At 38.4% G+C, this 25,721-nt stretch overlaps 1 long non-coding RNA gene and 1 other non-coding gene across 3 annotated transcripts; both read right to left on the reverse strand.

Annotated features, from left to right (window-relative positions):
- Positions 1–12,526: 12,526 nt before the first annotated feature.
- LOC149546126 (uncharacterized) lies at positions 12,527–20,142 on the reverse strand. 2 transcript variants are annotated; one of them, XR_016353656.1, is made up of 5 exons: positions 19,771–20,142; positions 19,172–19,588; positions 18,197–18,295; positions 13,343–13,480; positions 12,527–13,020 (listed from the first exon to the last, which is right to left on the reverse strand). It is a non-coding gene; the product is annotated as an uncharacterized LOC149546126 (long non-coding RNA). The 2 variants fall into 2 exon arrangements; XR_016353655.1 differs by lacking the exon at positions 19,172–19,588 and having other exon boundaries at positions 12,607–13,020.
- Positions 17,622–17,758, reverse strand: LOC149546127 (small nucleolar RNA snoR135). The gene has a single exon (XR_016354971.1). It is a non-coding gene; the product is annotated as a small nucleolar RNA snoR135 (small nucleolar RNA).
- Positions 20,143–25,721: the final 5,579 nt, after the last annotated feature.

The following is a 25,721-nucleotide window of genomic DNA, read 5'->3' on the forward strand; positions in this document are numbered from 1 at the left end:
ACCAAGTTGAGATTGTGTATCGAGCCTTTGTTCTAGACAATATAGAATCCTAGCAAGTCTTTGAAGATGACAAGAGTTTACAGTTGTTCTTAGAAAATGACAAAGCTACTTGTAAACACTCATCAAAGAAAGACAACCATGGAGATCTCAAACATGGGCAAAGAGAAGATCAAACTGATGAAGTCGAATTGCGAGGCAATATCATTCCCCCATATTTTGTATCTTTGGAAAGACTGTTTAATAGACACAATGCCTACATCACGCAAAAGAGAATGGAAAAAGGTCCTACTATAGGCGAGTATGAATGAGTGAATATTGGAGATATTCATAGTCCCAAAATGATTAACATTGGAAAGTGTTGTTCCCCTTAAGAGAAAGAAGCTGCTACACAACTTTTCATAGAATACCAAGATGTATTCGCCTAGAGCTACGAATAGTTGAAAAGTTATAGGGGTGGGAAGGTAAAACATCAAATTCCCCTTAAGCCTGACGCAATTCCCTTTTGACAGAAATAGAGGAATTATAATCCTAAAGTAGTTGATGCTATATTTAGGGAAGTGGACAAGATGTTAAAAGAAAGTATTATCTATCCCATTCACCAGTCCACCTAGGTAGCAAATATAGTGTCAGTTAGGAAGAAGAATGGAGAAATAAGGACTTGTGTTGACTTCCAAAATTTGAACCAAGCATCCTTGAAAGACAATTTTGCTCTTCCCAACATGGATTACCTATTACAAACAGTAGCTAGGGTTGAAATGATGTCCATGCTTAATGGTATCTCAGGGTACAATCAAATAGAAGTGGAGGAGAAAGATCAATACAAAATGGCTTCCACTACTCCATGGGGTATGTTTGCATACCGTAGAATGCCTTTTGGACTCATTAATGTTGGTGCCACATTTCAAAAATGTATGAGCAAAACGTTTCCTGATTTAAAAGACCGGATTATTGTTATATACTTGGATGATCTCACTGTGTTTTCAAAGAAAAGAAAAAATCACATAGAAGATTGAGGAAGGTATTGCAAAGGTGTCAGGAACACGGAATCTCCCTAAATCCCGAAAAAAAATGTTTTTTGTGTTACAAAAGGAAAGCTTATTGGTCATATAATTTCCTAGGAGAGTATCAAAATCGACCTGGAGCGAGTTGAGGTCATTCGAAGGTTAAGCTTGCCGATAAATAAAACAAGAGTTAAGTCATTCTTCGGACAAGTAAATTTCCTTAGAAGATTCATCCCAAATTTTGCAGAGACTGCTAAATGCATTGTAGATATGATGAAAGAAAATTCAAATTTTAAATGGAATGAGGCTGGAAAACAAGCTTTCCATAACATAAAGACTGACATTGCTAACGCTCCAGTACTATGTCATCTGGATTATAAATTGGATCTCATCATTTACTATTATGCCTCTGAACACACTTTATTAGCAATCTTGATGCAAGGCAACAAGGAAGGGATACAAGCACCTATAGCCTTCATGAGTATACCTCTGAAAAATCATGAGTTGAAATACTCACAAATTGAAAAAGATGCCTTTGCAGTAGTTAAGGCACTGAAGAATTTCACGTTTTATATCTTGCACTCGCATTTTGTGGTCCATGTACCGGACGTAGTAGTAAAAAGTGTGTTGACGCAAAAGGATGTAGGGTGTAATGCCAAAAGGATATGGATAGTGAAAATATAAGAGTATGACATTGAAATCAAAGCTACTAAGTTAGTGAGAGGCAATGCCTTGTGTAAAGCAATTGCAAAAAATAGAATTGTTGAAGAAATAGAAGAACCAGGAGAGAAATAGCTAGTATTGGCAGTTAGTATGCAAGATTCTTGGTTCAAGAATATTACTTACTAACATATGGAGAATGTCCAGAAGGCATGACAGCAAAACAGAGAAGAGATCTCAAGTTGAAAGTGGCTAAATATGTAATTTGGGATGACAAATTGTTTTAAAAAGCTATAGATGGTACTTTCCTCTAATGCATCAACAAGCAACAACAAGAAAAGTTGTTGAGAACCTTTCACGACGAAGCATGTGGTGGACATTTCTCATCTTCAGTCACAGCTTTCAAAATATTGAGACAGTGTTACTACTAGCCGGGAATGTTTAAGGATGCCTATTCCTAGGTGTCAAATGCGAGAAATGTAAGATGTTCATCGAACGACCTCAGTTAGCCACTCTACCTCTTAGACCTGTCATCATTGAAAGTTCTTTCCAAAAATGGGGTCTCAATTTCATTGGACCTATCAACCCAGTGTCCAGTGTCGATCACCAGTATGTTATAATTGCAACTAATTACTTCACTGAGTGGGTAGAAGCCAAAGCAGCTAAAAGAACTACTTCTGAAGTGGTATGAATTCATTAAAGGAAACATACTAGTTAGGTTTGGTGTCCCCATCAAACTAGTGATGGATAACGTGGTATATTTTTCTTCGATTGAGATCACCAATTATTGTTCTAAGCATGGTATCATAGTCAGCCATTCATCTGACTATTTCCTACAAGGAAATGGTCAAGCAAAATCCAATAATAAAAATTTGATGTATATTGTCAAGAAATTGGTGTCAAATAATCAGAAAACTTGGCACAAGAAAATTCACAAGGCACTATGGGCAGATAGTGTGACACCTAAAAGGGCAATCGACGTATCTCTTTTTGAATTGGTCTATGGGACTAAAGCTAATCTTCCATTACCCTTAGAATTAGCTACAAACAAACTAAGGATAGTGATTGAAGATGATATCTATAGGGATGGTTTAGAAAAGAGAATTTTGTACTTGAGCAAACTCAAAGAGGAAAGAGAATAAATCAAAGATCATTTCACACAACACCAGATGTGTGTGAAGAGCCTATTTGATAAAAGGGTGAGATCGCGGAAATTCATGATAGAGACAATGTGTTATTGTGGGATAAGCAAAGAGCACCAAAAGGTATGCATAAGAAATTTGATACCTTGTGGAAAGGCCCATTCACTATTCATCAGGCATTCGAGAACAACTCGTTTAAATTGGCATATCCAGATGGTGAGGTGCTACCCCTGACATACAATGGTCAGGATCTAAAACTTTATCAAATTTCAAATTAAGAACAAGTAACCCCTATATTGTACGATAGTTACGTTTAGTTCATGTTTATGTTTTCCTAGTTAGGTTTCCCTTGCTTTCTTCTTTTCCTTATTTTTTCTTTGCTTTAGTTTTGTTGTGCAACCACCTTTAAATTTTGTGAAACCAAAGATTTTGGATTCCTTTCTTGGGTATAGCTTACCCAAGTCCCCAATCAGAGCCAGCTGTTGCCCCACTTTTCATCCTCTAACCAATTTGTAAAGTGGAAATTTGTGCTTTAGTAAGGTCCTAGGTGTATTCAAGTCTAAGTCCCCTTAGGTGGAAGGAATCTTCATTGAATTTTTCATTTTCCCCTTCTCCACATTTCATAGACGAATGGTCTTTCCTTTGTGTTGAGGGATGTTGCGGGTAGCTTAGTACCTAATCCGATGGAGATTCACGAAACATGCAAAGGTTATTCGCAAAAGTTATATTTGCTTGTGGCCCATCATTTTCTCCATGAGAACGGAAGCTTGCGAAAATCCAGACTTCGTCTTCTCAACGGGTTTTCAACCCATGAAGGCAATTTCCCACAAAGAGCACCAAATGATGCATATGGGTCAAAATAAGAGGATAAAAAAGTGCCCTATGACAAATTGATGTTCCTCTACAATTATCTATCTCAAGAAGTATTGAGGATTCATTTCAACTCTTATAATCATTCCAGGCGAAAAACTAGAAACTGACTTCTCCTCTGCAGGTTTTCAACCCATGAAGTTTGTTTCCTGCAAAAGGTAATTCTAAGGGAAAAGAAAAAAAAAGGCGGGCCCCTAATGATTTTGCGCACTACTTTTCTACATTTCCAAACTCAAGGGAAAACATAATCAAAAAATAAAGTTAAAAATGAAGCCTGGGCGGAGAAATGAAAATTGTCTTCTCCTTGGCGAGCTTTCAACCCATGAGGGCAATTTTTCGGATTTTAAAGAAAATCAAGTTGGTAAGTGGATTGAACCCATATTTCACATGCAACATCTCAAAATGATAATGGAAATAATCTAACCATTGCGGGAAAGATCTATTAAGCAGAATTCGATTCAATGGATATTTTCTTATAGAGTACTCTGTGGAAAATGGGAAAGTAAGTATGAGAGATAGAAAGTTAACAGTGAAAAGACATCTAAATCCTCGTTCAAATTATCCATTTACTGTTCCAACGGATCTCTCCTTCAATTCATTGGTGTGACGTGAATTCTACAGATCAACGGGTGAATTGAAGCCCCTATCTAGGTGGAAACATGAACAGTTACAAAACTATCACTATTTCTTGAACTGTTATTCTATTAAAATTGCATTACTTTTTCTAAAAGCTAGTATATGCACATTTTTTATTCCTTTCGTTTTCTGGATTCAAAATTCAGTTTCAAACAGAATGGTAACTAGATTTGTGGGTTTCGACAAATTGAATGGAATCAAGTCTTCACTAAAGAATTTCACGGATACTTCTCTTCGTTTCTATGACATGCAAGATTTTTAGAGAGTGAGATCAGAGCCTATTCATCCCATTACTGAGAAGCTTCGACAATGTGGGCTAGTTGAAGCAGCAAGTTTTCCAGTTGCAGTCCAAACTCAAGATTTGATATATGAATGCATAAATCATTATAACTTGGACACTAGACAGATTGTATTGCCAGATGACACAATATTGATCTCCATTGATAGACAAACTGTGGTAAATTGCCTTCGAGTTTTGGAGCAGGAGGAGTTTTTAGATTTGACAATTGGTGGAGCCATTTCTGAGTTTTTCGCAAAGAAAATGATTTGGAGAAAGGAAATCATGCAATCATAGTTTCAAAAACCACGAAGCGCCAAGAGTAAGGTTCCTAAAACTCTTTTTGGTACTAATCTCAAGCTTGAGATTGTCGACATCCTAGTTCTCTTGCACAGATTGAAAGGTGAGGTAGAAGCTTTAAACTTCGTTGAGCAATATTTCTTTTTGGTGCAAGTTATCTACTCTGACACCCAATATATTTATTGGGCTCACGAGGTAAGCGAGATTTTGTCCAATGCTCTTCATACTGCGAAATTCTACAACACCTTCTATATGTCCTCCTTTCTGATTTACATGTTAGCTTCTCTACAGTTATGGCCAGGTCTCCCAAGAGTAGAAAATTTCCCTGATGATGTGAAGTCTTATGAGTTCTACCCATGTTTACAATTAGAAAATAGCTACGCAAAGTATAGAAGAGTCAATGATGCATTTACAATGAGAATTTGTAGGGAGCTCCAAGGATGCCCAAAGAGGAGATTCAGTCCCGAATCTTAGGCAGTCATTAGTCAGTTCGGGAGTTATTTTATCTAGTTCTCATCATTTTCATATTTGTGTCTTGCAGCTTTTGATGGATTCCCCTTGAAGCTGTCGAGATATCCAAGCGATATGATCATGTTGATCGAGATCTTGAGGCAACCGATTCAAGTGAATGTGCTGAGTGGAAGTCTAAAGAAGAAAGGTTACGAGTTTCCTATGAAGAGCGGAGCTTTCAGTTGTGAGTCGTTTTGATGCAAAGAACATGTTAAAGGTGTTCGAGGTGAAATATAAATTGGAGATGTATGAGGTTTTGAGGCCTGTGTTTGATCCAAATGGATATGCAAGGGAGGTGTTGCAAATTGGAAGTGTTATCAAACACATCACCACCGTCAAAGACTATTGGGTTGATTGCAAGGATGAATTCAAGAGTCGTGATCATGCATTTGCCAGACTCAGTTGATTAAGTGAAAATGTATAAAGTTGATATTAATGTGGAAGGAGTGGAAGATGATGGGCAGAATATGTATAGTGATACCTATTTAACAAACTTAAGAAATACTCCTATCATCTCAGAGCCTTATGAGGATACTGGAGAAAATCTAGATGTCCTGATGGCCCAAATTATTAAAAGGACCAGGAAGTGGGTCAAGTGGACTACAGCAAGGAGTTGAAGTAAAAGCACACCCACTCAAGCTTCTCCAGTAGTTTCCCCTACTTCATCCTCACAAGGTGGCACATCAGGCGTAACCTTGGCAATAACTCAAGGACTAGCTCAACCAACAAGTGAAGGTGCTCAACCTCCAGAAAAAAGTATCCCTATGGCTAAGACTTGTCAAGATGGCTCCCTCCCAGTGATTGGTGCCCAACCAGAAGCTGAGAAGGTGGAGGAACCAAAAGATAGTGTTGTTACTCTAGTTCCCTCACCTCATAGTAGTCTAATTCCATCTGCAAGCGCTGCACTTCTCCTATCAAGCAACCCTCATGTGCAAGTAGGTGACTTAGGAGATGGAGGAAGTAGTGATAGCGAGTTCACTAAATCAAATGAGGCAACCAAGAAGATTGCAAAGACAAAGAAAAGCCAAAAGCCTGCAAAACTCGTTTCAAAAGGAACATGTTTAGCATAGATTCTCTTGGGACGGCTTCAAAGGCAATAAGCACAAATTCATGGTTGGAAAATACTTTGGATAGGAAGAGAAAGAGGAAGGATGAAGGTGCTCCCAACAAGGATACCTTATCCCTTGTTGTGTGCTCTAGATTTGCATTGACTAAGGTTAAGAAACAAAAGACCTTGTCAATCCTTGGACAAGACCCTGAAATAGGGCATTTGACAATGGAAATAGCAAAACCTACTAAAGAAGGAAAGATTGAGGATATGACTGCAAATGATTTCACCATGCATTCAGTGGATCTTAGGGAAGCCAGAGACGATACCAAAGTCGACATGTGAAAGTCCACAAATGAGGTGATCGAAGGCCAGCTAGAAAGCCTTAAGTTGTCAAAGGTCCGGATGAAAGCAAAGATACAAGAATTGAATGGTTTCATAAGGCAATTAGTCACCCTTTTGGGAAGCATCTTCGAGATGCCCATTACTAGAGATCCCACCACTACAGACATTTAGGCACTTATCTCCTAGCTCCAGGAAGATAAGTATTTTGGGCAAATCGACAGAGAGTGGAGCGAGAAGATCAAGGTAGAAGGACTCTCCATTATAGAGCAGATTGGTAACGCTATATTAAGATTGGAAACATAGAAAGATAACATATCATGAAATAGAACCACCTTGGCTGCACAGAAAACCAAGAATGATGATTGTGTTTCCTTGTTGAAGATTATCATCCACATGAAGGTAAAGGAGGCTGTTGAAGCAAAGATTTTACCTAAAGGAGATGAGCCCCTAGTTGAGTGGTTTCAAAGCATGTAGTTCAAGTCCGAAATGATCATGGTAACAAAGGAGGGACTTAAAGAAACTAAAGTCAAAGTAAAGAAGGAGCAAGATAGAGATTATGAACTACTAAGAGGTTTGCATACAGACTCGCAGTTTAGTGGGCAAGGGAAGGAAATCATTGGAGTAACTATCATACAAACAAATTTCTCCAATTTCGTAGATGATTTGACAAGAATGGCTTCTGGTCACCAAGACAAAATCTCCGAGCTTCAGAGGCTTGGTGGATGCATGCACATGGCCATGGAAGAATTACAAGATCGGTTGGGCGTCGTTAAAGATTTGGCTCAAGTTCATTCTAAATGGCTCGAGTTACACTAATGTACACGTCCATAAACATGAAGAGCTAATTCCGATCATTGTTGCCCACTAAAGCCTATAGGGCAAAGGCAAAAAAAAAGAAATAAGGCGAAGTGATTCAGATTTCGCCCTTTCAATTTTCTTATGTAATCATTAAAATAGATAAACTAGCTCCTTGCCATATGTCATTTTTGAGGAGATGAACCAATTGAACTTCCATTGTAACGAGTCATCACAAAATCCTATATGTATGATAATGAAAGATTAATAAATGGTCAGCAAATTTTTGGTGTGAAGTACTTGATGTTGCAGAGTCAATTGAATGGTATTTTGGTATCAATTATTTTCTGTTCCATTTTGGTTAATTGTTAATTGCTTGTTTTATCTTTATTCTGAATTGAAACAAGGAATGAACAAAGCTTCATTCCCGTGTTTTGAAACGAGTTGAATATGATAAGTACTACCATTATAGGCTTAAAAGAGATCCTTTAGATATTTTCATTCAATTTAATCTCTCTCTCTCTCTCTCTCTCTCTCTGCAATTTAGTTTCTAGATAGATCAGTTAGCCTTAGTACATACCATGAGTTCATAAGATGTGTGAGTTCATAAACTTAATTAACCCTCAAAATATCATTTCTTGCCTGAGTTAAATCTTGTATAGGTTTGACTTGGTTTACCTCTCCTGCTCTCTAGTTAAGAACATACCATGTTTAGATTAGGAGTAAACAAAATTCATTGCAAATTTGGAAATAGGGAGCTGTACCTAATAATTCAGAGGAAAGTAAGTCTTTTCAAAAGTGACTTTCCAACTATTGTAATCAGATGTTGTTCACAAATTAGGGCGTTGAAGAGTTAAAGTTAGAAAGAACAATCTGTTTACCAACATGCTCCTCAGTTGTTATTGCACACTCCAATCCAGCCACTAGAGCCCTTTGTTGGTATGCTTAGGCTACTATCCTGCAGAGTTCAGTTGGGATCGACATTGACCGTCTCCCTCCCTACTAGTTCTCATTGGACACACCTACTCATCTACTCCCCTCTCAACAAGAGTTGAACGGGCATGTCAGACTTGAAATTTATAGGCAGTATATCATACGAACCTGGGTGGATCCTCCAAGGGGACTACGTCCAAGGATGGCTTTCTACATCGAGCACTTCTTAGATATTCAGGATGGTGTTATTGTACACCCTAAGTACTTACACAAATACTAGACACACGCCCTGCACATCTCCCTTAGCTCCTTCAGGGTGAACTCGCACAAACTCGGGATCCAAAACAATCACCATATTAGTAGAGGATTAGGTGTGTATACTTTGTACCTTAGTAGAGGCAGAATTTGAGATCCATTTCCTTTTCAGATGCCCCATATACTACGAAATTAGAGGGCGATTTTATTGTTTGTTTAGAGATTGTAGATCCCTCTCGAATTTTTTCAAGTATACATATCAGCGTTCATTACGCTCTATCTTCGTGAGTCCTTACAGCTTCATGACCATACTTTACAGCTATCATTTCTCAGGAGTTAGACCTAGTCACAACTTATTACAACCATCTTGCCCTTGGCTCCGGCTCGAGGTGTGAAGCAACCGTACAGTTTCCCTAACACAGGCCATTCTAGATCTATGAGACCTCACAGGGGATCTCTTCACAAGCGACCCTCCTGTCGTAGCACTCAGCTTCATTACAAGGCCTCTAGTAGCCGCACAAATCAATCGTCGTCGTACTTTTTCCCTGAGAGGACAGATACCTAAACTTTTTCGTGATGTCTCCTACTTTCTTCTTTTTTGTACTTGTTCTTTTTTTAAACACCGTTTGGTACTCTGCTTGTCTGCTTTCTTCTTGGTCTAAGCTTCCAGTGCCATAGACCCGCATTGTGGTCTTTTGTTGGACATTAATAAAATTATTTTCTCTATCTTATGTAATCCAAAGTAGGATGTTCATTAGAAAAATTTTGATAACATTAACTTCTAGATAAATTTTTGTTTCTATTGCAAAGGGTGCATGTGTGATCCTCATCGACTTACAATCTTTTGTGTTCTTTTAGCTCATTGCTCTCTGTTTGTTGCTACTAGTTTGATCTCGATAATATTTTGGCTCAAGGGTGATCAATCTTAACTAAGACTCTTTATTTAATCCACCTTCTACATTGGAAAACTAATTCTATAGCTTGACAAACAACTATTGGTAGACAACTTTGTATCAATCAAGTCCTTGGTTCACCAACTTTAAAATTTTCGTGAAAGCAAATCTCTTTATTCATTGACTTCTATGCTACGTAAGATCAATAACACTCGTTCAACAACAGAGAAAATCCATATTCATGCATTAAAGTTGTAAGTTTTATACATCAATGGAAAAAACATATATGTTCATGCATTGAAGTTTTTGGATATATAAATAATGAGGCAACATAGATGAAATTAAACATATAGAGAATGAAGAGAACTTCATTTTCCAAAATTTATATAATGCCTATTCGTTATTAAATATATTTTTTTTAAACTTACAAACATAAAATTTACCAAAAATATACATTCAAACTTCACTAATGTTTCAAATTAACAAGGGGCATTACCTTAATAAAGTTTGACACAACTCTATAATATAAACTCCTCATTTGAAAGTTAACTTTAAAGATCAAACAACCCATAATTGAAAATTTTGTGTTAACCAAGTTCTTACTTAGTTCATCAACTTTGAAACTCAATAAAATAGCTTCTGTTTGTAAACTTCTTGTTTCATGAACTTCAAAATTTGTTGAAAGGTTTCCTTTCACCCAATGGCACAATTCATAAACTATTTGGTTTTCTCAAGACTAAATTTTACTAAAATGGATCTTGCGAACACGTAAGTTCATCAAAGCTCAAATTTGTTGATGTGTAGTTAATAATATTTGAAGACCAAACCTCCAGAGCTATTGTGTTTGACTCTTGTATCTAGCTTCTTCCCCTGCATCCAGCTTTATGTGGGCCGCTCTGACTCCAGCTTCTATTGCGACTTCTACCTTGGTTTCTACTCTTGCTTTGACTGATCCCTTTGGTGATGATGTTGCAAGCTGCTTTCGCTGAGCTTCTCCTACCCTTTATCAAGCGATCTTTGATGGAGGGTTTTGTCCTTTGCCCAAGGTGGGGAATGGCCCCTCTACTACTTTTCGAGCTAGGGCTTCTCCTATTCCTAGTGGGGATATTTGTTCCCAACAGCTATGGGTGGTTCAACCATTTCTTATGCTGATGCAGCCACCTATGAGGCTAGTCTTGGTGGTCAGGCTATGTGTCTAGGGCCCCACGTCGTTGTCCTTGTTGCTGTAACTAACTCTATTATGATCAATCTAGAGTTTGATCTTGTCGATGAGATTTATACTTACGCGGACAACTCCCCTACTGCTATTATTTTTCATTTTAGGGGTTTCCTACCTTTTCTGTCTGATCTACATGCCTGGATTTCCAAGTTTTGGAAGCCTATAGTTTCAAATATTGTCCAAATTTTCCTTGTGGCAAGGGGCTTTTTCATTGCAAAATTTGCTTCTAAGGATGATCGAAATGCCATCCTTCAATGTGGTTTTTCTTGGGAGGAGAGGTTCCCCTTGATGACCAAACCATGGTATGTGAATTTTGATTAGTCGATTGAATCCTTTAACAAAATTCCTTTGAGGGTAAAGTTGTCTAATCTTCCCCTTCACTTATGGCTGGATTCAATCCTAGAGGCTATTGGGGAGGCCCTAGGGGATTTTTTGCTAGTTGATACCACGTCTCCCAATGTGTTTCAAACAATGTATGCTCGCATTCTTGTGGAGATAGACATCTCTAAGGGGCTCCCAAAAATGATTAAATTGGTCTCTCCCAATGGCTCCTGGATTTAGCTTCTTGATTATGAAGGCATTCCATTCAAATGTTAGAAGTGTCATAAGATCAGCCACCTTGCAACGCGATGCTCCTCCAAAAAGGTTAGATCAAAAAAGTCAACTTCTTAGTGGAAAGAGGTTTTGGATGATCACTACACTGTTCAAAAAGCCCTCTGTTGGGGTTGGGTTGGTTGATTCTTCTCAAGATTCTTTGGAGGTTGTTTCTGTTGCTGATTATGATTTAAATGTTTCTCCAATGGTGGTGGCCAATACTATTGTCCCTCCTTCGAATGCTATTAGTTCTAATTCGATTGTTGCTCCTCGTGTGGCTCTGGCTCCGAGGGGAGCTGTTGCCCCTCTTTCATGTGGTGGTGGTACTTCTTCCCTAGCTATGAGGGCTTTGGGGGATGTTTGTGATTTGGATGACTTTACTTGGCAGAAGACTGCTAGGATGGTGGAGGATGGATGGACAAAAGTTGAAAGAAAAAAGGTCAAGCCTTCTTTTCCATCATTTGTTATGTTTTTACGTTCTCAAAAGACAAGATCTAAATGTAAATCTTGAGGCTTGGATTTCTTTTCCAACTACTCGCCTGGTCTTTTTTGAGGCTGCCCTTTTTTGTTTTAGTTATCTTGGTCTCTTTGGCCTATTGTCTTGTAGTTTGACATAGTTCCGGATAAGTGGTCTTCTTTTGTAACCATGGGGTTTCAGGATCCTATTGAAAACCTGTTTAGGTGGTAGTTGGGCACTATGTTATCTGTGAGGTCACCCTGGTCACCTTGTTTTGTCAAGCACCCTGTTCCATCTTAAGTTTGTTGTTTTTACGTTTGGGCTTCATTGAAAACTATATGATCTGTAAAGTGTTCCAGGCACCCTTTAAAACTTGTTTTCCTTAATCAAAAACATTTGAAGCCCAATTAAATTAAAATCAAGTATTTGCACACAAATAATTCTAATTGAACCAAAGACCAACAAACATGAAACCAAGTGTTAGCACAAAGATCAATATGATTGAATCAAAGACCATCAAGCTTGAAATCAAGTGATACAACATGCACTAGATGGTTTTCATTCAATTAGAACACATTGTGTATCAGTTCCTCTCTAAAATATAAAACGATAGTGAATAAATGAGCAATAGAAGAGTGGTTGGCAAGCTTGTATAGAAGTCTGTTGAAGTCTACAAAAAAGAGAAATCGAGAGTTTTGATTCAACGGACCTAAAACCTTTTACAAAGGACAAGAAATATATAAAAATGAGACTCTTAAAATGAATGTGAAAAACCACCCGACAAACAAGTAAGATAAATTTATTAATGTCCAACAAAAGACCACAACGTGGGTCTATCGGTCTATCTAGAGAGACACCAAAGTTCCCAACAAGAGGGCAAATAGCCCAAGAAACCACAGACCATCAAGATTTACATTTTGGTCCATTCTTTTGTGAACGTAAAGAAATCAAATGAAGGTTTGGAGGATTTGCCTTTTTTTTTTCTTTAACTGATGTCCAACCATCCTCCACCTTCTCAGCAACCTTCTACCAATCCCCACTAACCCCCAAAACCCCGCAGCAGGAGAAGTGCCAGCAACAATGTTCTGGACAGAGTCAACAACAAAAAAGGGATAGCATCAACATTCTGACTCAAAGCCACCAAAGCAACAACAATCAAATCAACAGAAACAGCAAGTGACGAGTCAAAAACAACATTCTGACTCAAAGCCGCCAAAAGGGACAGTAATCAAATCAACAAAAACAGCAACAAGCGACGAGTAAAGAGAAATCAAGAGTTATGCAAAGGGAATATTTCAATTAACTCTAAAGAATATAAACCTTGAGCAATGGAGCAAGAAAGGGGAGAAATTGATTGAATCTTGTCTCAAAAAATACTTGCAAGAGAGGAGATGGTGAGTGTTTAACCTTATCAATGCAACATTCATTATAGGAATTATAAATGAAGGATCCTCTAAATTCATTCGTTTTGCCCTAGACTGGCTTTTATTTCCATTGTTCTCCATGTCATACTTCATGTATTTTGCAGACTTTGACCGTGGAAATCTGAAACTCAAATCATGCAAAGAATGTAACAATCATTTGATCTATAAAGAGAAATCTGTAAAGAATAATAAGACAGTAAATGAGTTGAGAAAACAAATTAAATGTTATTAGAATCCTACCAACTCTTTTTAGATCTCCTTATGGTATATTTTTCTTTCTTTTATTAATATCCAATGCGTATATACTCTTGTAATGGAGCTATTACCTAGTAAAAAAAAAGGCCATGCAATGTAGGCCGTCTCCAGCTATCTGTCTTTGGGTCTACTCTATATCCACAAAATACATTAAGTAATATAAGAGTATCTCCTATATCCACAAGAGCTACCTCACATTTTTTGCGGGAGGCTCCTAATTGTAAGGCAAACCTTACCTCTGTGAAGTTTGTACTTGTTACCTCTCTTTCAAGCACACAAGTTCTCTGCCACTAAATCAACTCATTCAGTACACCCTAAATATATGTCCTTGCTCAATAAGTTTAATGCCAATGACTATGGGCGCATGCATTTGATCTAAGGATCTTTGATAACTCATACACACAGGAGGAGGGTGCAAAAGAAAATGGCGAGATGAAGCTAAAACAGAAATGGCTCTAGATTGATGGCTATAGCTTGCAGGGTCATGACCTGAAAGTCCTTCAATTGGAATGCTTCTCCCAACAATTAAAGCGATTAATTTACTAGGCAAATGACATACCAGGATATTAAAACTATGCAATACATTTCATTCACTTGGATTTAAAGTTTGCATACAATCTAGACTTTCCTTGGATGAAAAATCATATCAGCGTACACAAAAGGATTCGCGTGTAGATGATACTCATTATAGCAAACTCATTGCTTGCACAGATTCACAACACAAAAAAATTGAATTTCTCCAGTTATTGCATCAGTTGTCAGATTTATTTGCTATCTGATACCAGCAGCGGTTTCACAAGGTTGCAGTCAGACTAAATCAAAAATTGAATACCATTCAACCCAACAACAATCACAGAACCTCCTGCAGGCAATACAACGGTTGAAGGTAGAATTTTTAGACACCAGTCCGGTCAACATGAAATTTTGGCATGATACCCAACATGATCATAGAAACTCTAGCATATAAAAAAACAGAAGATTATCTTAACCACAGTCTAACCAGAATATTTATTTTGACATTCAACCCAACTGGTGCCAACATGCACGTTTTTATATTGATTTAACCTCCTGATTCTATACAGGAATACACGTAGAACTGAATAACTTATCTAGGCCAAGAAGCAAAAGTCGGATTCCTGTAAATGTCATAGCTGCAAAAATCTTGAGGAAGAAATTGGCAAACCAAAAGTATGACAATTTTTTAAAAATTGAAATTTAAATTGGAAAATTTGTGCTCAAACTTAGATTTAGGAAAAATATTAAAAATAAAGAAAAGAAATAAAGTTTAGGTATTTTCAAAATTTAAAGGTATTTCAATAACATAAAGATATAGAAAGAAAATAAAATTGAAAGTTTAGTCATAATTTGAAGAATATAAAAATAAGGACCTATATCAGCTGAAAATAAATTATATAAATTCTGCTTGATTTTATCTGCTCTCTAAACCTCAGTTGTGACCTCTTAAGATGAACAAGCAGTCCCTAAAATAAATTACATATATTCTGCTATTTTAATCATTATATACGCAGGACATGAGACCTCCATCGATAATAATCATGATATGATAAGACCAAGAGTTAAATTTACTTATTAAATACTGCCAATTACAGCAATTAAATATTGCTAATCTGCGTATGTGCAAAGGCCATTTGATTAAAGAAACTGGGCATTCGTGCTTGAAACTTTACAGCAGATTGAATCTGGTTCACAACAGATTTGAGAGTACAGAATGTTTTTTTACGGCTTTCCCTATTATTAGTTGTAAAAGCTCCTACATCCCGAATTCTTTCATCTCTAGGAGTTAAGGGAAGACATTACTTAACATGTATAATATCAAGGCTTAAAGTCCACATAGATGCTTACAAGCTCCCAAAAAGATAAAAACCGCTTGCACTAAGAACTAAACCAACCATTGAATCCCCGAGTCAACATTTAAATTTGCATCTGATTTGATCGGTGATTGTTTGTGACTAGATACAGCCACTGGATCGTTGAACTAAAACCTATTAGTGAAAAAAGGACACCAATTTACTGTAAAAATCACTTTTAAGAATGGTAACTACAAAATTAATTTGGAGTCACTCCCCAAAATTTGTTTCTGCTATTCCTTTTCTATAGACCTGTAGTATTGTAATGACATTTTCTTTTCTCTAACAGAGATACTGAGTTCTAAGAAGCATCTGTTGCAACTCATTACTCCATCAAAACTTACACCATCTCTACAGTGAGATTTGCATAAATTCCAAGTACATAAAATAATCATTCACAAATTTTGAAATTTGCACCCAACTTAGACTTGACACACCAAAAAATTTCCAGCTCAACAAAACTCTGTAATTTTTTTAAAGCACTTATTTTTTAAAAATATTTATGTATAATACACATAAAATGTACCAAATGAATTTGATGGGGTTTTGATGACATTGCCGCCAATGGATTAAGGACCAGTGCCTCACATCAAATCTAAGCACGGCATCCCTAGCATGTTCCTTGTGAGACAGTGGGATTGAAGGGCAGAGCCCTTGACACCAAGTGTATTTTATTACAAAAAACACTCATGAGTCCAATTTTTTATTCTATGGTACACTTAGCCCATCTGTTTACTTAAGCAAGTATTGAAGAGCAAAAATCGTCTTGTTGATCAGAGTAAAACACCTGCCAATCTCCAATATGATGCTATAGAATGATTTGAAAAAGTACAGAAGTTCACACTTAATGCTAAACAGATTTGTACAATAAATGTAATAAACCTAATTAAAGATGATAAATACCTTTGGAGAATTCATTGTAAGAATGTTCAAATGAGTGATTATATAATAACTCACTAGATTCACGCATGGCATTGAATGTTCAATGGATAGAGTTTAGTTGATTAAATCTTTCAGTTTTTTTGGGAGAAACTCAAAGTTCAGAATATTTAAATAATCAAATCTTGTGGATTTCAAAGTTGTGACTTTTGGTTCTTCTATAATTGTCTTCTTATGTAGCTATAGTTTCTAGATTAAATAAATTTCTAAGTACTAAATCTTGATCATCCATAAGTAGTTTCTGATGTGTTTGCTTACAAAGTTTTAGTACTAGCCTGTAATAAATGCTTACTGAAGCTTTGTATAGGTCTCAAGTCCACAGGCTGCAATACACACAAATAAAATATGAAGCACACGAGAACTAAAGGGAAATAATCTCCACAAAGACACATTTGAGTCTAATCAGGCACTGAATGCATCTTACTAGAATTGTAGAATGTCTGTTACAAACTGTCTGGGGTGATTCTATTTCTGACAGTGCCTACCTTTGTCATTTGATTTATACATGAACATTGAATGTACTCATTGTACTTAAAAATGACTGGAAGGAAACCAATTGAAAATATGGAATTAATAGATATCTTATAAAACAGAGCCTTGGAGAACAAAGGAACGCTGAAAAAATAAAGATATAATTTGCTTTTAAAATAATCATTAAGAGAAATTAGATAATCCTTGAAAACTTGAAATGTTTGAGAATATGATTGTTGAATTGCTATTTAAAATTTCAGTTTTAACTACCCACTCACCATCAAATATTTTTGCAGTTCCTCTTCGGCATATATGAAGAAACCCTATTTCTGTACACACATGGTTCTGCTTCATGAAAATGATTTAATCAACTGAAAACCCACTGAACTCATCAATAAAATGAAGTGCAAGCTTTAGAGATCCTTGTTCTGAGAAAATCACTACGAAGAAGTGCACCCAAAAAAATTAACTATCTAACCACCCATATAATGTATCTTAATACATTTTTAGATGGCTATTCTAATGGGTTTGGTGAGGTTTACAGCTTGACAGTGCTGCCTCTGAAATTGGATTGGCACACTAAAGGTGATGAAGTGGGTAGTGGCAGAAATTATGTATTCCATTCAATCAGCTGGGACTTTCTAAACAATAATTGAGAGGGAATCAATTAAAATCAAACAATCCGTAAAGTTAAAACATGAATGCGTGTTAATAAACATTGAAAATTTAGAATGTTGGGAAAATGATTATCGAAAAAGCAATCATAATTTGAGTCTCGATTGCCCACTTTCCCACCAAATACTATTGCAGTTCCTCTTCAGCAGATATGAAGAAAACATATTGCTGTACACACATGGTTCTGCTTCATACAAACAATTAGTTGAATTAAAACCATTAAGCTCATTGCATAAAACAAAATTCAAACCTTGGAGTTCCTCGTAGTAAGAAAATTAGTAAATAAATGTTCAACCAAAACTATTTGACCCTCTAACCACTAATTGAACTAATCTTATTAAAAATTGTAAGATGGCTGATCTAATGTGATTATTAAGGTTTTAAGCTTGACGGCGCCCAACTCTGTTATTGGATTTGCACACTAATGCTGATGGAGTATGGCATAATTTATGCATTCTACTCAACAAGTTGGGAATATCTAGAAAATGATTGAAAGGCAAAAAATGATATCAAACAATTAAAAGGTAAAAGACTTTGCTGAAGAACAAAGGAACGTTGAAAACATGGAGTACATTTTTCTTAATGAAAGCATTTGTTGGGAGAACATAAAATATGCATTGAAAACTTACAGTGTTGGGAAAAAGATTGCCAGAGAACCAATTATAATCCCAGACTCAACTGCCCATTTACCACCAAATACTGTTGCATCATATGGCTGTGAACACATGCTGTGACTTCAAACAAACTGTTTAGTTAACTGAAAACTCATTTAGCTCAACTCAATAAAACAAAACTCATACTTCAGAGATCTTTAAGACTACAAAATTAATTAGACAAAGGGCAGATAAAAATATTTGTCAGCATGCATAGCAGAACAATTAGATAATTACATTCACACCAATGCAGAACTAAGGAAAATCAAAACTAAGTATCTCAAACTGTTACTAACATTGCCTTCAACTCAAGGTGCGCGATAATAAGTGTACTAAGACTCCAACAAACATATAAACTTTGTTGGGTTGCTTGACATACCTGTTCTTTTAATAAAAGTTTTATCTTCCCTAGATATATCCTTCTGCAATTAAAATCAATTTTAGACAGGACACTCTATAATCTGAAGTTTCTGTTGGATAAAAACTAATGCAATGATAATTTTTGCAAAAGAGGTTTTTTTTGTTGCATACACTAAAACGGTCCACATAAAACCAAGAAGAACAACATAAGAATGCACAGCAGCCATGGTCACCCTTCTATCGATACTGTGTGCAAAAACCAAACCCTAGAGCTCAACCAAGGATATGAAGTCCTTCATTCACTTTACACTAAACATGAATGGCATCCAACCCTGGACCATAACGATATCCCTAACCCTAGTAGGTGGGTGCTTCTAATAATTATAGGAAAAAAGAGACATTATTTCAGACAAACTGTTCTGGCCAGCTTGTGGTGTAAAGATACAGGGGCATGTTACGTTCTCGCCCTCGTATCTTGATGATATGATTCCAGAAACCGCATTTAAAACAGCCCCAAATCACACTCTGAATCAATCAAAAGAAAAATGTAAATATCCAACTAATTCCCTCTTGAAAATAACAATTGATTACCTGCTACATCCTATGTTACTGGAGGGTTTCCTAGTCCTCGGACATTAGTACCGAATCTTCGAGGCGCTCTCGTCTCTTCCGAATCTTTTCCAAATCAGAACCAGGCTTCATCCCCTGCTACCTCGGGGTGAAATCTTTGTCCGCACTAGAAACACTACAATTCTCTAACTAATCGGGCTACGTTATCCTCTAATGCAACTCGTTGGATGGGTGCCCTAATCTTTGCTAGCGATTTCAATACCGGATTTTTTGGGAAAAATAGTCTGATAGGTAACCTAGGTTTTGCGGCTTGCTAAGGTTTTAGGCGAGGGTTTTGACACTGCGTCGCCCAGGAAACTCTGCAGCTCCTGAACCGCTAACCTTTTCCTGTTGATGGGCGCTGTTGACCTAGCACGCTGGTCCTGCCATAGACACAATCTAAACAGAGGTTTGAAAGAAATGAGCAAAAATTTCCCATCGATAAGCAGCATTCAAGCATTCTAAAACAAAAACCCACTTTAATCATTCATAACACAAGGCTAATTAAATAAGTGTCAAGGGTAAGTGTAAAAAGATGGAAACCAGGGATAAAATATGAGAAATGACGTGCTTTCCCAGACCTGCGAATTGGCATAAAGGAACAGAACCTCGGGGACAACGGAGCCTGGATCAGCTCTCAGACGCTGATCTGTGAGAATATATTTTAGTCTTAGGAATTGAAGCAAATGTTGTTCCGCTGGGTCAAATGAATGAATGAAAAGTTTTAATGGCATCCCCAAGACCAAATGGTATAAGGGACCACAATAAGGCAGGGCGTCGGCTATATCCAGCCCCACCGTTCGGGATGGTGGATGGCCATGCCCCATGGTCCATGCGCTTAAGCCTTCCCATCCCCCGTTTTCTGCCACCCGTTGTCTTTTCAATTCGCAAATGTTGCCCTCGGGCCTGCCCTTGCGTATCCCAAACTGTGTATCACATTTGGTTCTCGAGGATTTAATAGACGCATTTTGAAAATGATTTAGAATAAATGTTATTTATAATATTTTAATTATTTTTCAAAAACATTTTTATAATGTTTAATATTTATAAGTTTAATTAATTGTAAATTATTATACGTAAAGCTTCTAAGGGAAAATTATGTGAATATGTGATTAATTTAAATTTTTTTAGTGTAAATTTAATAATATTTTTGAAAATTATGTGAATATGTGATTAATTTAATCTTTTAATGTAAATTTAATAATTTTTTATTATAAATTAAAGTTTAGATTTATATATTGATTACTGGCTCTGTTAGGGTTTTCTTGCTTCATGCAAACTTTTAGTTTTTTGCGTATGGCCTTTCGCTTGCACTCCCCTTCTGTCAGCACTTGTCATACCGCATTTACTGCAAGAGCTTTAGGTTAGGATATAATGGCTCCGACCAGCGGTGAATCAGTTGTTTCTGGTATTCACGTTGCTGCTTCGGACTGCCATGGCGCCGCCACCGAACAAACGCCCGCGCAAGTTTGTCCCAAAGGTATTCCACAAGGTCATCCTAATATTGTCCTTCCTTTGCAAGAATTTGATGAGGTTAGAACAACATACCTTGAAAGGGTATTTTGTTGGTAGGACTCCCCCTAAAGCTATGCTCAGAGAATGGGTCAACAAAAGCTGGAGTCCGCCTTGACGCTGTACAAAACCTTACCAAAGGTTTTTTTTTAATTTTGCTTTGCTAACCCGTCGCAAGCTGACACGGTTTTTACCAACGGCCCTTGGTCTATGCGTTCCTCTCTGCTTGTTTTTCAGGAATGGTCCCGAGACTTCTCTGTCTCGGATGATAGCTTAGAGTTCCTGTTTGGGTCGAATTCCAAGGTCTACCCTTGCCCTGCTGGCCTTTTATTGAGTCTATTACCCAAGCCCTTGGCAAAGTTGTTACCAAGGAGCCAGAGAAATTTTTTAATGCTCGCCCTCAGCGGCATGTTTGCATTGAAGTTGATCTTTCTAAAGATCTCAAGGATTCTGTGGAAATCTAGATTGGCGCTCAAACCTTCTCACAGAAGGTGCTTTACTTGAACCTACCTAACACCTGTTATAGGTGCCAGTCTACGAAACACAAGATCAGGGATTGCCCTTTGGCTACACCTAGGGTCAAACCCTAGCCTAAAGCGACGCCTGTCAAACAAGTCGAAGGAAAAAAAGAAGAATGGGTTACTGTTGGGCGCAAGCGCAAGCCTGCCTTGAATCCTTTGGCCCCCAAGCCATCCTATGCGGCAGTTATCGCGATTCCTCCTGTTTCCACCGAAGTGTCAGCGCCTACTAGCGTAGAGACGCCAGCGGCTTCCATTACACTTGTTTCGGTTTCGTAGGTTTCAAACCCTACTAGTTCGCAGGGGATTAAGGCGGCCGCCAGGGCCTCGCCCTTGGTTGGGGCTCGTTCTCCTCTTGCAGTCTCTTCCATAGTACCACCAGCAACAAGGCGTTCTCATAGTCCTCCTGGACGTGCGGAGATATCAGGGGTAAAACGGCAGGTTGTAAGTTCAGAGGATTTCCCATCTGACTTCCACCCGGTTTCTACATTTTTGCAGAATAGTTGCTCCTCTCTGGAGGACGAGGATGGTATGGAAGAGTTCTCATGAACTTCCTCTCTTGGAATGTTCGAGGTCTTACAGACCTCCCCAGAAAGTACTATGTTCGGGATACCTGTCATAGACTTGGGAATTTAAATTTTCTTTGCTTGCAAGAAGTTAAGATTTCTGGTTTCATACTTTCTGTTGCATGCCACGTTATTTGGCAGGATAGCATCATGTTTTCTTCTCAGCATGAAGCTGGCCGAGGTGGTGTAGTTACTCTCCTGTCACCTCACCTTCATTCTGCTATTATCTCGCACGGTTCTAACCCCACTCACCATATTATTTGGCTTTTGCTTTCTATTAACAATCATTCTTTTGGAGTCATTAATGTTTATGCTTCTAATGATGCTGTGGAAAGGGCACAAATGTGGGTTTGGCTTGCTGACAACTTGCCGCCAGCTACTTGGGTCCTGTGTGGGGACTTCAATATGGTTGAAGTGGCCTCTAACAAAGATGGCATTTTGCCTTTCTATTGGATAGCTGGGGAAAGAGAAGCCTAGTTTTACATGCGTCATAAATTGGGCCTTTTTTATCCCAATACTAGCCGTCGTCATGATAGTGGGACCTGGCACACTTGGTCCAATTTTCAAGCCGGTCCTGACCACATATTGAAACATCTTGATCGTGCTATGATCTCAGCGCAATCTTTTTTTTCCTTTTCTGAAGATCGTGATCTACCTGTCATTCCCCTGACAAATGTGACGTTGTCAGACCACTATCCCATTTTTTTTGGCATTTTTTGGCAAACAGTTGTCGCCAAAGTGGCCAAGTCTCAATTCTTCCTCAACACGTCTGTGTTGTTGCATGCTTCCACCATCTCCCACATACAACATGTCTGGAATTTAGAACCACGTCCACATTCCCATCGAGGTTAGATTCAATGGTGGAATGACGCCATTACCAGAATAGCTCGATTTTTGTGCATCTACGAGCATCAGCTGGCAATTTTTAGAAAACGGTCTTATGAAGCCAACACCCTTGCCCTCAAAAAAGCCTCTGAAGCTCTCACCTTCAACCCCTTTGATGTGGATCTTCAAATTCATCTTGCCAAGCTTCGCCATGAAAAGCAAATTGCTGATAACTATGCTACCTGAGGAGCTCAAATCAAAGCCCGTCTCCACTAGTTGGAGGTTGGCGACAAAGCCTCGAAGGAGTTCTTCCAGGCTCTTCGAGCCTGTCATACCAATGTTGGGATTAAAAAGATAAAATAGGGAACTGATGTTCTTTCCAGTCTGCCTAACATCCTGCAAGCTTTTGTTCTTCACTACGAGAACATCTTTGCTTCGCAGGGCCATTCGGTTGCTTAGGAGGAGGCTCTCAGAAAGTGTATTACTATTACTCCAAACTGCCTCGCAGTTGAGCAACGCGCTTTCTGTAAGCAACTTCTTTCCCTCCGAGACCTTCAAGAGGCAGTTTACTCCATGGTGGATGACAAATCCCCTGGGTGTGATGGATTTCCCTGTGAATTTTACAAACATCTTTGGGAGCAAATTGGTCCTAATCTGCACAAAGTCTATCTTGAAGCATACCATTCTAAAAGCTTAGGAGCGATCATAAATAAAGGCAATATTAAATTCATACCTAAAGTTGGTGATCCTGAGGACATTTGCAACTAGAGGCCCATCACCCTCCTGAATGTGTCTTATAAGATCATTGCTAAGGCGCTCTCTCTCAAAATTCGCCATATGCTTCCTCTTATTGTGCGGCCTGAACAAACTAGCTTCATCAAATCTAGGTATATTCTTGACAACATCATTGCTATCTGGGAAGGTATGGAATGGGCTCGTAAGTCCAAGCAGCAGGCTATCTTTTTAAAGATAGATTTTGCTAAAGCCTATGATCGCATTGAATGGCCTTTCATTTTGGCTATGCTTCAGGCTCTGGGTTTTGGTCCCAATTTTCTTCAATCCGTGGAGATGCTCTTTGGTGAGGCTAATGCTTGCATCACCATCAATAATTCGCAATCTAAAGCTTTTGGACTTTTTCGTTCCATCAAACAAGGTTGTCCGCTAGCTCCATTGCTTTATGTCCTTGTTGCTGAAGGTTTTGGTTATTTACTTGCTCACTCTATGTCTTCAGGACTAGTCCATGGCATTTCCTTGCCTGATTCTTCCTCCCAGTTAGTCAATGGGCATTTTGCTGATGATTCTTTTCTTACTCTTCTTGAAGACGAAGAAAACATCAAAAATGCTTTAATTTGTCTGGACACTTTTTGTCAATCCTCTGGCTCTGCCATTCAATGGCATAAAATGCTCAGCTACCGACAGTCTTTTTTGCCAGCTCCACCTTGGTTCAAACAATTCCAATGGAAATGGGTTACTCATGGAGAAATCTTCCACTTTCTTGGCATTACCTTTGCTTTCCAGGCTTCCCTTGTGGAACTTTGGAATGCTGTGCTTACAAAGATTAACAAAAAGCTTGCTTATTGGATCACTAAGCCGCTTTCTCTTGCTGGTAAATTCCAGATTTGTTCTAAGATTTTGGCTGCAACCCATGTGTATTATTCTTCTTGTTGGGCTCCCTCCAAAGCTTCCTATCTCAAATTAGAACGTTTGCTCAGAGATTTGCTTTGGGCCTCTGGTTCTGATCATCATGGTTTTCACAGAGTTGCTTGGGATTTCTATTGTCTCCCAAGGGAATCTGGGGGTCTCGGCCTACTTTCCACTCAAAAGCAGGGCCTTGCCCTCTGTGCTAAATGGATTATCAGAGCTATTTTTGGAGATGAAGCCTGGAAAATTCTTGTTAGGCATTGCATCTCTTCAGGCTTCCCTGCTAATAGACCAACGTGGAAGGTGATTGGTTTTCAAACCCTTCTCACTATGCGTGAACTACTGGTCATACAGGGCTCTTTTGTTATGAAGAGCATCTGAAAAGCCTGGGAAGCTGTTAAACCTTGGCTTCGTTGGGCTAGTGATGAGTTTCGCAATGGGTTGTCCTTAAATCAGCATAACATTTGGTGGTCTCCCTTGTTTGCCTTCCAGGGTACTCCTCTTGCCAAGACTCAAGGTACCAGTGCTCTGTGTTTCTTTAAACGTGGCATCTGCACTACCAAGGACATTTTTTCAAGAGTCACCATGAATTTCAGGTCATGGGAGGATATGCAAGTTCAATACCACCTTGTTCGTGCTGATCGCCAGACTTATGACCTTCTGTTGTCTTCCATCCCTGTGCACTTCATAAAGCGGGGATTCAGTCTGTTCGTCCTTGGTGGTATGATTGGAAGTGGTTTCCTGCCACTCCATTTACCAATTATAAGCCCAATATGGGATACAGATGGCTTTCGCCCCACCTTCTGATGGTGGACATGCTTAATCAACGATGGCATTTGCATTCTTCGCTTTCTTAATGGAGAAAACGGTTCAACACCATTTGGAGTGCCATTACAGAACCTAAGATTGCACACTTTACTTGGTGCCTTGCCTTCCAAGGTCTTCCCCTGGGGCCTCGGCTCAAGCACATTGGGCTTCCTAATCCTAGATGCCCCTTTTGTGGCCAGCCTGAGTCCTTTTTGCATATTTTTTGGTTTTGCAAGCGTGCTCAGAATTATTGGCACTGGATTCATGATTTTTTCAAGCCTTTTAGGCCCAAACCTTTTTCATGGCACATGATCCTACTGGGTGATTCCCCCAGATTTCCTCAGAAGTTCTCCCAGATTTGGCATACTTTCAGGATGGAAATTTTGTTTTCTCTATGGAAAGATAGGAATGCTATTTTATTCACTCATAGTTTTTTGGATGTTAACATTGCAATGTACACTAAGGCATGCATTTGTAACAATGTCATTATGGAGATACAGGTGCAAGCTAATAAAGTTTCCCTGGAGGTTGCACACTTACAAGAATTGTTAAATCATTGGGGCAATGCTCCTTGCACCATTGCCAGAGTGCCTTCGGATGCCTCGGTTGATGCCTCCTCGTCTCGTAGTCGCTGTTCCCGACGCCAGTCCTTTGGCCGCCATT

This window comes from Cupressus sempervirens, chromosome 7 (genome assembly GCF_028749045.1).
Source record: "Cupressus sempervirens isolate cs-2001-9-10 chromosome 7, ASM2874904v1, whole genome shotgun sequence".
NCBI classification, from domain to species: Eukaryota; Viridiplantae; Streptophyta; class Pinopsida; order Cupressales; family Cupressaceae; genus Cupressus; species Cupressus sempervirens.